The sequence below is a fragment of the Corapipo altera genome, unplaced genomic scaffold, assembly GCF_003945725.1.
Source record: "Corapipo altera isolate COAL_440 unplaced genomic scaffold, ASM394572v1 1, whole genome shotgun sequence".
Lineage (NCBI taxonomy): Eukaryota > Metazoa > Chordata > Aves > Passeriformes > Pipridae > Corapipo > Corapipo altera.
In genome coordinates this window covers 21,237,604-21,250,221 of record NW_020884873.1, presented here as the reverse complement: position 1 = coordinate 21,250,221, position 12,618 = coordinate 21,237,604, and the positions used below count along the sequence as shown (strand labels likewise).

General features: G+C 35.7%; 1 long non-coding RNA gene across 1 annotated transcript in view; it reads left to right on the top strand.

Moving 5' to 3' along the window:
• The window catches only part of LOC113959608, a 21,551-nt gene extending 9,382 nt beyond the window's left edge, over window positions 1–12,169 (top strand). Inside the window, exons 3-5 of the long non-coding RNA XR_003531874.1 lie at window positions 8,497–8,594; window positions 11,610–11,765; window positions 11,852–12,169. This is a non-coding gene — a long non-coding RNA (uncharacterized LOC113959608). The remainder of the gene's footprint in view (window positions 1–8,496; window positions 8,595–11,609; window positions 11,766–11,851) is intronic.
• Window positions 12,170–12,618: the final 449 nt, after the last annotated feature.

The following is a 12,618-nucleotide window of genomic DNA, read 5'->3' as shown; positions in this document are numbered from 1 at the left end:
GGGAAGGGAAGGGAAGGGAAGGGAAGGGAAGGGAAGGGAAGGGAAGGGAAGGGAAGGGAAGGGAAGGGAAGGGAAGGGAAGGGAAGGGAAGGGAAGGGAAGGGAAGGGAAGGGAAGGGAAGGGAAGGGAAGGATCTTCCTCTTCACTCAGCATCAGCTTTGCAGGTTTTACATCCATTCATAATTTAGTGACATTACATCTCTGGTAAGGGAAAAGCCCATCTAAGAATAGAAATGGTTTCTAACACTGTTTATATGTATCTTTGATTTGAATTCAACTGTCTCACTCTTTACTTGACCATTCATGTTGAATTTCCCTTCATTTTCGTGCAACAAAAAGACCAACGTGTTGTTAATGCAGAAAGTCTCTCTTCATCCCTTTCTTAAATGCTTATGGGCTTTTATTTTGCTGTGTGCAGTCTGCATTATTGTAATTCTTGTCATACAGGGTTGACTTGGGAGGAAAGATGAGACACTGTGTTGTTTTGGTTTCTTCTCTGTGAATGAGTTGAGTGACTATATATAGTCATCCCCTCTGTTCTGATATTTCCACTTGATTCCAGCTCTTTTGTCTTGCAAAATCAGTGCAATGTTTTTGGTCTTCCAAACAATTAATGTGTCAGTATTGGCTCTGTGGGCTACCTCTTTGACTTGTCAATGTACTTCTCAAAACAAGGAGAATGCTATTGCTGTATTGGGAAATCTTTTATAGAGTACAAGTGAAAAAGCATCTTCTGCTTTTATAGATAATTTTTTACATTTTCCATATCTATTCCAATTTGCAATGTTAAATTTTCAAGATCTAATGTGTTCTAAGCTAGTCTTTTTTTTATAAATTTTCAGGAACACCTTAGAGTTTACTTAGAGAAAAAAAACTTACAGCTCAGTTACTCACCTGAACTTTTTTAAAGTCAGTTGAAATCTGTTGCAAAATTGAATGTTTTCTATTTTTGAAGTTAATTGTATAACTTTATGCAATTAACATTCCTCCCAAAAATGGAAGATATGTAACATGTTCATTCTCTTTCATGTTCCAGCTCAAAGTATCCATTCCTGTGAAGGGTCCTTCAGGACCCTGCCAGAAGTGAAATCCTCTGTCTCTTCCAGACTCCGTGTGTCCCCCTTCTCGAGGCTCATTTTCTCTTATTGTCCAGTTGCTATTTTTACTTTCACTCTGACTTCTGTTTCTGTACTGTGACTGTATCTTACATCAGCATTTACCCTGCTCCTCTTTCATCTCTGTCCCTTTTTCCTTATACTTGGTACACAATTTGGATAATTTTGATTTTTCTTATTGATCATATGTCCCTTCTACTTAAAGATCTTTAGGTTGGCCATGAGGTTTTCTCTGGTCTTTATTATATTACAGTTGTTGTTTCTTTCTAATTGAGTATGAGTAAGGCTATGCACCTAAAAAGAAAGTTCTTTTACCTTTTAAAGGCAAAACCAAAATGTTTTAATCTAGTAGGCTACTCTAGACATCTAGAAGTACTATCACCAATGGTGAATATTTTTTCTGTCTTGTGTCAGCGTGGATTTCAAAAAGACTTGCAAACTCCTACTGGATCAGCTATTTCTGTGCTGTCACAGAATCATACTCACTGTGTATGTGAAATTTTCCATATGCTTTTCTCTGCTAGATACTGTCATCCCTCTTCTGCTCAGATGCAGCTTCAACCTACAGTTTTTCATTCATTAATTTACTTCATGTCTATATTACAAGCCACCAGTAGGTATGTCAAAAAGACAAGAGCAATAACTGTGTGTTATCTGCAAATTTTCATCAAATCAAGACTGATAACCAAAAATTTCTTCTTTTTCTCATCACTGGTCTTTGCTAATTCTACTTTTAAATTAAGTTTCTTAAATTTTTCCCTGTTCTTCAAGACAGACTAAATCGTTCCTGTTGTATTTCTGTACACAAAGTACAAACAATCTGCTTTTAGTCTAAAATTATTTTCAACGATATAAAACTACATAAGATAGTAAGAGAAGGAAAAATAGAGGAGGCCAGTACCATCTTCTCTGTCACATCAGAGGTACTCTGCTTTTTGTGTAGTTGTCCATATCCGTGCAGAAAAATGCCCAGAAAGGAAGACTCAAGCTATGTAGATAAATTCTTTTCTTAGATTACTGTATTAGCTCCTTTGTCAATCAAATTATATAGAGAGTTCTTGTCTTCTTTTAGTCCTTGCATAGCTTCATTCTTACTACGTCTCCTCCCATAGCCCCTCATTTATTTCCTCCATCTACACTGGCATTGATGGTAGTGATGCTCCAACTCTCTCTTCTAGTAGATATTGTGTATGTGTGTTTGTGTGAGTGTACACATGTGCGAACCTATGATATACGTATTTTGTGCCTTTGTGGTAGCTATGAACCAATCTGTATGTGGCATTTTTGTTGCCATAAACATAGAACATTTCATTTGGGTGAATATCTACTATAAGACACATGATTTTTGAATAATAGCTTTTCCAAGCCTACAGATTCTCAGGAGGAAAATTGCATGACCACATAAAATATGCCTAAGTACATTTAAACTAATGAAAAGGCCTCTGAATGTTGTGGTTTGCATAGTATAGCAAGTGTGTTTCTATCTATATTTGGCATACTCATGTCTATGCGTGTACAAAAACATAGCCCATCAAAATGGCTGCAAATATCACACAGGAAATTTATCAAAACTCTCACAATCTCTTTCTTCTTTTTCTTGACAATTCCACTTTGGTTGACCGTTGTTGGGGCTTTTGGAGCATATTCCAACAACTACCAGTGTCCTTTTGCAAATAGCCTAAAAAAAAGTTCACTTTCTCTTAGATGCAAATTATCTGTATGCTTATTAGTCTCCAGAGTAGTATCAGACCGTGCTTAAATCAGAGACTACTTTTATGTTAATTTTCTCTCTGGGTATGAGAATAGAAATTGTATTTTTGGAAAGAAAGAAGAAGACTCAAAACAAATTTGCAGTGGAACCAAATATTTTCTTCCAAGCACATGAGCTCTCAGATGTGTAAAATCAAATCTTGGTATTATCATTACCTAGCCTTTTTATTTTCTGGGGTTTTTTTGTCCCCAGATAGATCATATAACTTTAAAATGCTTTTGCTTTGATTGTCATTTTCGATTTGTACCTACACAACTTGAGTCTGCCTTCAACAATGTGAGCATGCTCTAAATGTTACACAAAATCTTAGCGACAATCTTAACTCTTTCCCCATTTTTTTATTGTAGTATGAACTTCGATTTCTTTACTTTTACAATTTATTTCTCTGTAAGCTGTCTTTAATATCTTTAAAAAAACTCTTATGTCCATGCGTGTGTAGAGGAGGGATAAAAGGAAGTTTTTAGGCAAGTCACTGTCTCTCTTTCATTTCCATCTTCTGTTTCATCTGGATTGACTATAAGGCCTCTGAGGGAGGAAAGTGAAGAATGTGGTGGATTGTAGTCTGGCTGCAATGAGCTGGGGGCTCATTGATACAAACAAAGAAAAAAGAATACATTCACATAAATAGCATGACATAGAGGGGAGGCATAAATATGAACAGTATCACTTTAACTGTAGTGCTTGTTTGTCAAAGCCAAATATACTGTAAGTGAACAAATATTGAAATGTTGCAAGGCTCTCATGGACAGCTACAAAATAATCAAAACACCATAGTTTTTAACTCAATGGAAGACTCTTGGGCAGGTATACATGTATACATGTTTATATATGTGTGTATATATATATATATAATGAAATGGAAAGGTTGGTTTCACTTGACAAAAAAGGGAATTCAGCAAAAAGAAAGTGCATATTACTGCTGTCTAGCTTTCATGTGGCTGGAGAGTGGTCAGTGCTCCGTCAGCGCAGAAAGCCATAAACAGTCCTCCTAAACTGTGTTAAATAAATTATCAATCCCCTAAACTAATGGTAGATGTTAAAGAAAGCCTGACCTTAAAAATTTTTTCTTACCAGAACTATTAGTTTTAAATGATTTTAGAGTTAAATTTTTGGAGTAGAATCTGCAGAGAGTGAACTTCACTCTGAGTGAAGTCTGAGGCCTAAAAAAAGACACTAATCTTTTACAAATATAAAATTTGAAAAAGAAACCTGTGGTGTTTGTATTGCATTATATCAACTCCGCTTGATGATGAACAGCATGTGGAGAACCTTGGCTGCATCTTCATTATATTTTTGTAGGACAACCAAGCACTTTACTTTCCCATATGTTCTAGGTCCCAAAATCAGTTCTAATAACAAAAAACAAATGTACAAAAATCAAGATTCAGTTTTGTTAAATAATTATTTATACTGACTACAGCTTGGAGAGGATTCAATAATACACTGATTAGAGATGCTTTTTGACTTTTGATTGAAATTTTAGTCTTGAAAAATAAGTAAAAGGCTTAAAGGTCAAAGTGCAATGCCCAAATCATTAAGGACTGCATTTTAGAGAATTCTTTTAAAACAAGCGCTGACTGGAAAGATATATTCACTTTTCATCTTAGAAAGACAGAAAAATTCAAGTGATAGCAACTGTTGATTATGCAAATGTTCAGGTTTGCATTCTCCCTGTGATCAACCAACATTGAATTTCTTATTGAAATGATGAGAGAAAAAAATTGGTTATAAATTTCTTCTGTACCTATGTATATTTTTTGAGATCCTTTAATTAAGACTTTAATAACAAGGAAGGATTTTCTCTTTCTTTCTTCCCACTAAACATACATAAATTGTTATCTCTTTCTGCTGCAGTGCATACAGTATTTTAATTGCATTGCATTGTTCCCGAACCTAATTTATTGGAAGTTAAGTTTAACGATATTAGAGCTGGGAGCTGAATCAGTGTTCAGATGAAAGAATTTGTCAAGATGGACTATTATGCATCATAAATCCACAAGTCCCTTTTATTTTCTTTTTGTCTTTAAGAAGGTCCAATTTATTTTAAGAATGAGTGGGTATTCAAGACATAAACATTACATCTAATAGGTGTACTGCAGCCTTTTTTGAGAGTGCTGTAATTCTTCTGCATAACAAAAAATTCAAATTACACACATCACAGAGTGGTTTTAAGACCAAGAAAATAGTTACTAAATGTTTAACTGACAGAGAATCCTAGAATCACTTAGTTTGGAAAAGACCTTTAGTACCATCCATATTTGGACATATTCCAAAGAATGAAGAACAAAAAAAAAGGCAAAACCAAAGAACCCAAACAAACAAACAAACTCACCAACCTTTTCCATTCATGAAGAATGCCTGTTGGAGTGCTTGGAAGCAGTAAAACTGGTAGCTGCCACCTAACTTTGCATATTGGACTTAATCTTAGTAATGACACTCATATCCATCTCTCAAGCCTTTCTTCTTTGTCTGTAAAATAGTTATCTAATTGTTTTGTGTGAGCTAAGTACGAGAACAACACGGCCTGCTGCAGGCTGAAGTGACACTGGAGCTCATTTAAAACTAGGATTGTGTCTGGGACATGCTCTGTAGTCAGCTTTTTGTTGTTTTGGTTTTTTTGGGGTTTTTTTTGGTTGATTGGGATTTTTTCCTCTTAGGAAGAGTGATACAATTAGGTATATCTGTTGATCAGAACAAAATTGAAGTGTAGATAGGCAACATCTAGACATGGTAAACAAGTATGAGAATCCTGCCCTCCCTCAGGTTGTAAGGGAACTTTTTTTTTGATCAAGACAGACAAATGGCATTTCACTTTGCTGTCAGATGTGTGGGGAAGAGGGGCTTTTATCAGAAATGAAGAGGATGATACATTCAAGTCAGCTAATGAAAGATATACATGGAATACCTGTCTTGTAGCTCTCCAGGGTATGCACTTCCAATAGAAAAAGAAATTACTGTGTGGATTCATGTTTTTTTAGTTGGCTAAAGTCATATGCTGAATGAGTTTCAGTAATCTAGTGTTCACAAGACAAAGGCAGCTACAATTTCTGTCATTGTTACAACAAAGAATTTCAAGGTCTTTATTTTCAAATTTATTATATATAAAAGTTGCATTCTCCTGGTCAAACACAGAAAGACAAAAATAAAGAAATCCTACTGTTTTCTGGGGTGAAATCCTGTTATACCAACTGTCATTCCACTTGGGTCACAATCCTATAGATTTAAAGGTTGGAAAGAACAGAAGTGGATTTCTGCACCTAACCAAACAGCTTGTGATTGAACTGTGAGAATATTGTTTAAAATTAAATCCTGATTAGAAGAAATTGAAAACTTCTTGCCTTTCTGAGCAATCTGTTTCATTGGTTAACTAACCTTATTGTTACAGTGCAAGTTAGCAATAATTTGAATTTTGTGCAATTTTACCTTCAGCATGATAAGTAATCAGATGGGAAGCAAACGATATCATAAACAGTATTACAAAAAGGGAGAGAGTGTCATCGCCTCTGTGTGGGGGTTGGACAGGATCAACTTCTCCCACATGTTTGTAGAGTGAGAAGGATGTCATGTGGAACATCTTAAAAGATTTATACTTTCTACATCTGGGATGTTGAATCAGGGTTTGAGTTACTTCTCTGTTAACATGTACTGCTCTTGAGGAGACAGGGAAAAAAAAGAACGGAAACAAAAGGAGTGAGGGTCTTGCAAAGATGGAATGATGTGGCATCGCGTTACTATATTGCAAATAGCATCACAATACGTTGATGGAGGAATATTTTTTGAAAATTGAGTCTCTGGCGTTAAATATTTGTGTCTTAAACAATCCCTTTTTCCATGACGAATAAGTGGGGGGGATTCATCTTTGAGCTTAGATCAGGAGGACGATAGAACTTAATTTCTCTGTCACTCCTCCTGTTGGAAAAAAAAAATAGAAATCATAATGTTGTCATGTTACGACAGAAACTGGAGGGTATCTCTGTAGTTACACATCTGTGATCTTACAAAACTAAATTCCTATTTCAGTTTCGGCATCATCCTGAAGTTAACAGTGGGAGTCTAATTAAAAAAAATAACAGTAGTAGAGTCTAAATCAATTGTTGTAAATCTAGTAAGTGATTACCTCTCCCCAGCCTCCTTTCTATATGTACAGGTGCACATGTTTTCTTTCAAGAGCTTCTTAAATTGTTGAAGAAGTGTTATCTTAAATTGTCCATTCATCTTTTCTGTCTGGAGCAGTCCATTTCAATGGAAAGTATCAGCTTCCATTAGTGGAACAATTCCCAGTGCTTTTTGTTCCTCACTGCAGCTAAGCCTTTCTGATTTCCTTTCAGAGGTGTAAAGTTCTGGAGGAATGAATATATATGCAACTCTTTTGCTGCAATTTCATGTTGCTCTCTGATGTATGGGGCTTGAGGGGAGGGAACATAACCAGATGGAAATGGTTTTCTTATCCAAGTGGAAAAGGTTTAGTCAGCTTGCAGGCAGGCTCCATAAACATAACACAGTAGAGAAGCTCACAGAGCTGTACTTTAATGGCCATTAAAATTGCCTCTGCAGTGCATTCAGTCAGAATACAAGGAATACATATGCTTGTATTATGAATAGAAGACAAATGTCTTCTGAGCAGAAGAAAATCTAATGTTAATTAAACTTTTCCAGAGTTTGGGGTAGATAATTCTGCTTTTGTGATGTTAAATCTCTTTTGATTTTAGTCGCATGACAAAAAAATTGACTGTAAGTGTAATGCTAGCAAATATTCATATTTGATTGCAAGTATCTGTGAACGCTAAGTCAAAGAATCAAATGCTTTTAATGGGGGTGGGTTTGGGGTTTTTTTGTTGTTGTTTTTTATTGGTTTTTCCTTTTGTATGTTGGGTTTCTCTCCCCCAAGACAGCCACATTGATAGTAAAGCTTGTACTGTCAGTATGCTGAAGGTCATTCCTATAACCTGTTCAGTGAGATCTGCTCCCCTTTGGGTGAAAAAAAATCAACAGAGCATATCTAAAAATGTCTAGAAAATCCCATTACCCTTACTGAATTTCAGTTGTATGTTTCAGATTCATGTGGAATTCAATGAATGCTCTGATCAAATATGAAAAATTGTAGCAAGTTTCCAATATTATGCACAGGGTTCCTCTCCCTCCCCCCTTTTGTGGCTGTCTTAGAGAAACAAGGCACATTCTTCTCAGAGATGGCAAAGGATAAACTGAAATGATTAACATTAAAACATACTTAATATTGTGATATGTTTTAGAACTGGAAACAAAGGTAGGATATGTCTTATCCATCCGTCTTGACTCCCTGTGCATCTGTCTGTCCCTCTAGAGCAAGTCAATAAAAATGATTAGAGCTGGCATCTCACAAAGGTACACCCTTAAACCATGAAGCAATAATACTGTGAAGGAAATTTTTTTCTGACCTTTTCAAATTACATCCAACTGTCTAGGGAATTTCTCAGTGACTAGAGGTAATAAAGTTCAATCCGTTTTGCTGGTTGGCTTCAAATTCAGCTCCTCAGAAGCCCTAACTTATCTTTTCTTTTTATCTTGGCCTTGGCACCTATTCAGTACAGTAATCCATGCATCTAATCTTTTTTTTCTCTCCTCCCTCAGGTTTAGCTGGTGGATCATATTGTGAAATCTGCAGCCATGAAAGGCCCTCCATTTACTGCACCCTTCAAAATGAAATGTTAGCATGGAAGGGTAAGCTGGTATGTTGCCTTTGAGAGACTCTTGTTGAATTTAATTAGCTTTTAGATTTCATCTCCATCTTGCATCTCAGCTTTCACTATTGTGTGTGATTTAGGCTTCAGTGACTTTCATTATTTGAAACTTTTCCCAACTTGACTGCCACTTTAGAATACCGAGGGGGAAAGTAAAGTTTAGACTTCATTGTCTTAAATTGATTTCTACTTAGTTTTTATAACGTGAGCTCAGAAACAATAGAGACACAACCTCCCAGTAAGTTAGTGAAGCATTGAAGTGATAAACAGGCATTTCTGTATGTCTTGTTTCTCATTGTACTACATAAGTACCAGGTAAAGAACACTTTTAGCAAAATATTTCTCAGATTATTTTGAAAGTCATAAAAACCGGGCTTTGCTACTGACACTTCCCTGAAATATGAAGTCTGTGTTTAGTTATATCTGATGTGCTATTGAATGACCTGTGAAATACTCAAAGTGCATGCATATCTAAAAGCACCTGTAAAACGCTTGCTTTTAGTCATGGAAGAAAAACACTGGAAGACATATGCACCCAACCTACATATAGTTATAAGGGAAAGGAGTAGTTGCAAAATGGTTGGTGAAGATGTGAAGATGATTTTTTTTTCTGAATTAATTTTTGTTTTGATTCTCCCTTCTGAAGTGTAGGGAAACATGGTCAGATAGATAAAGTACAAAACTGGGAGATTATAGATCTTGTCTTGTATGTAAATGGGCCTCTACTAGGGCTGTAATGTTTGTCAAGTCACTCAATAATTTTGCACCATAACCTTGGCTTCTGTGAAAAGCTGTCAGTGAGTGCTCAGCAGAGGATGAGCACAGGGTGGAATCTGGCTATTACATTGTCTTTAATTGATTCAGTTAAAATTAAAAAAGTTCATTTTTAATTAAAAGGTATTGTGTACCATTGATACTACTGATGTTGATAGTGGGATACTCAGTAATCTGAAGGCCTGTTGTGTGCCTGGAAGAATGGCATTCTCAACAAAATTATTAAGGATATCTTTGAAATTAATTTAGGAAAAACAGTAAGCCTTCTTGCATTCACAGTTATTTCTTTAGTGTCCTTACTATCATATCATGAAAAGAAATATTGCTAAATGGACAGATTCAGATAAATTTTTAATCAAGCAGTAATAAGCATTTCAAAATTCCTTTATTATTTTAGTACAAAAGGTAACATACTTAAATTGGCAGTTATGTGAGATCTTTGTTTCAGAGATAATATGAAAGGCCATACTTGAGTGTGCACAAACACTGAGCATGGTACTAAAATAAAGTTAAATTAATGTTCATGTGGATGCGTTCATTTACTCTCCCGTCCTGAATGCTCCACAGATACATGTAGAGTTATTTCTTTGTAGAACCAACTGTTCTTCAGTCTACATGGATTAGGCTTCTCCTGATTCCCCAGGATTAAGGTTGGTCTCTAGATATGGAGACAAGCAACCCAAAAGTGTTCATGGTTTGCCAAGCGTATTGGAGGACTGAGAAACGCCTCGTGGAAGTAGCAAGTTTTAGCATCTCAAAGCAATGACACTGTTGTTGGCTGTATGTATATATCTTCTTACAGTACGTGCTTGAAAAATGTACAATAAATATCCCCTATAATATTTCAGGCAGAAATACATAGGAATGGGGTTATTTTGAATGCAAGTAGGATATTAGGATGATGGCAGTGTGAGGGGTTTTTTTCCACTGAGCAAGTTCTTATCTCCAGGATTCTTTCTAATTCATAAGCTGGGTAGAAGCAGTTCTGCTGGCAGGTCTTTCTGCCATACTGATGGTAGAAATAAGTATTGAAAATGAATTTTAAGGACAAAAGATTTTTCTTATTTATTTATTTATTCATTTATCAGAATTCCATTCAGCCCAGTATATGTTACATAAAAGGAACTACGTAGCGATATCTAAATGCTTGCCTTCCATTTAGTGGAGTGTTTGTGTACCGGTAGTTATGAGCTGTGGACAACAGCTGAACTAAATGTGTTGTTGTCCACTTGGAAAGTAGTCAAGTATGTTTTACATTGTCAGAGCCAAGCATTATGGATCACTGAAGGCTCTGACATCTCAGAAGTATATTCTAGTTTTTGGTAATACTTAGAATATCACATTCTTTGCAAATTAATCCATTCTTTAAAGAAGCTAATTGAAAAAAAAAAGAGAACACAAGTATTTTTCAAATCAAACACTACATTTTGTCTTATGGTGGGAAACAACAGAAATCCTGATTTATTTCTTTGATATCTTGATAACTTTGCCTTCATTTCCATCATTCCTGGTTTTCATAAATTGGGAGTCCAATAATAGGAAAACAAAATGGGTGCCATATATAGGATTATGAAAAATGGTGTTTCAGCTCTGCTCTTTTTCCTCAGTTCTTTGAAAATATCTAGTTTAACAAATCTTTATGAGAAGAAAATTCTGTAGACTGAGTCAAAGTAACTCCCACCCATGCATCAGTGGGGTTAAAATGGTAGATTGCATTGTTCATATCAAAGGGATTATGTGAATGTTTTTGATACACCATTGTTCTGTGTTATTTATATTTTCATGATTAGTCTATAAAGTCTTAATAATTAGCTCTCTAATTTCCCAGAAATCATGCTAATTTTTTGAACTGGTTGAAGAAGAAAAAAAAAAACTGACCAGTCTGACATTGTAAGTTAATAGTATAGAACAAAGTGTAGTCATAATTAGTTGAGAAAAGGACTTTCCTTGTTCATTCCAGTTCATAATAAAAAGTCCCTCACCAAAGTGACTTAGAAAATAATGCATTCAGACTGAGCAGAATTACCGCCTAGCAGATTCTATTTATCTGTAGCTTAAAAAGCAGCTGCGTTTTTGTAAAAAGCAATGAATGTGGCAGTCCTACTTAAAGGTAGAAGAAAAAGAACACCCCTTGTTTTGTAATAAGGGGATTTTCAATTTAAAAGAGAGAGTGAGCCTGTTGTGTGAAGCATGGTTATTACATTCACTGTATTCTATCTCACCCACCAGGAGGCTAATAACGAAGGAGTCAGTGAAGGAGACCGATGCCACAAGGGTTATCTCACAGCCCCAGATGCTGGATAAGTTGAAGCAGAATCGCTTTTGGATGACATTCAGGAAGGCCTTGAATGATTATCTTGTGAAAAAAAGACTATTCTTTCCAAGGTAAACAGTCCATTTTGTCTGTATTGTGTTGGTGTAAAATATGTTTATATAAACAGCTCTGAAGTTCATTTTTTATCATTTTTCAGGGGTTTTTTAACTCGCGATGCAGCAATGATCTTTCAGGAATCCTTTTTGAGACAAAGGATCACTCCACATCCAACCACACCTAAGGAAATGCTTTGAAGGAATTGAGCAGCTCGCTTTTAATCACAAGAGAGAAACTACCCACATGGAGTCAGCAGAAAATGAAAAAGTAGAGCTCGTGCTGTGAATAATTCCAGCAAGTGCCAAGGGGCTAGTTGAGAAATAACTTCATGAGGTGAATATCTTTAGCTCTTACTTAGGGTTTAGTTACTGTATGATCATTTTCTCTTTTAGGAGCAATGAGTATCATAAGCATATTTCCTAACTAAATAGCTCTCTGAATATTTGTCAAGATGTTGACAGATTTCAGTCTTATTGTTGTTATTTATTGCAATGAATTTAGCACCTGCAGACCTACAGAAATCAATTCTAATAAAAAGCTCTCTGAGTCAGGCTGTCAGTAGAAGTCAGTCTGTGTCTGAAATCATATGTGTCAATATATGTTTGAGTCTACCTGTATGTGTTTTCGTGCTTTCGTGGTTTAATGTCTGTAGTTCAGGAGGATAACATGTAAAAATAACCAGACAAATGTAAGATTTTGAATGCTGCCTCCACCCTTCAGAAAGTGTGTCCCATTGTGTTGGAGGGGTTTAATATCCAATCATTATAACAAAAGGAAAAAGAAATTATGTCACTGATAACATCCTAACCTTTCCCCTTTGGGCCTCTCATCCAAATTCATTGGTTTCAGTACGAAATTAGTTTGGTG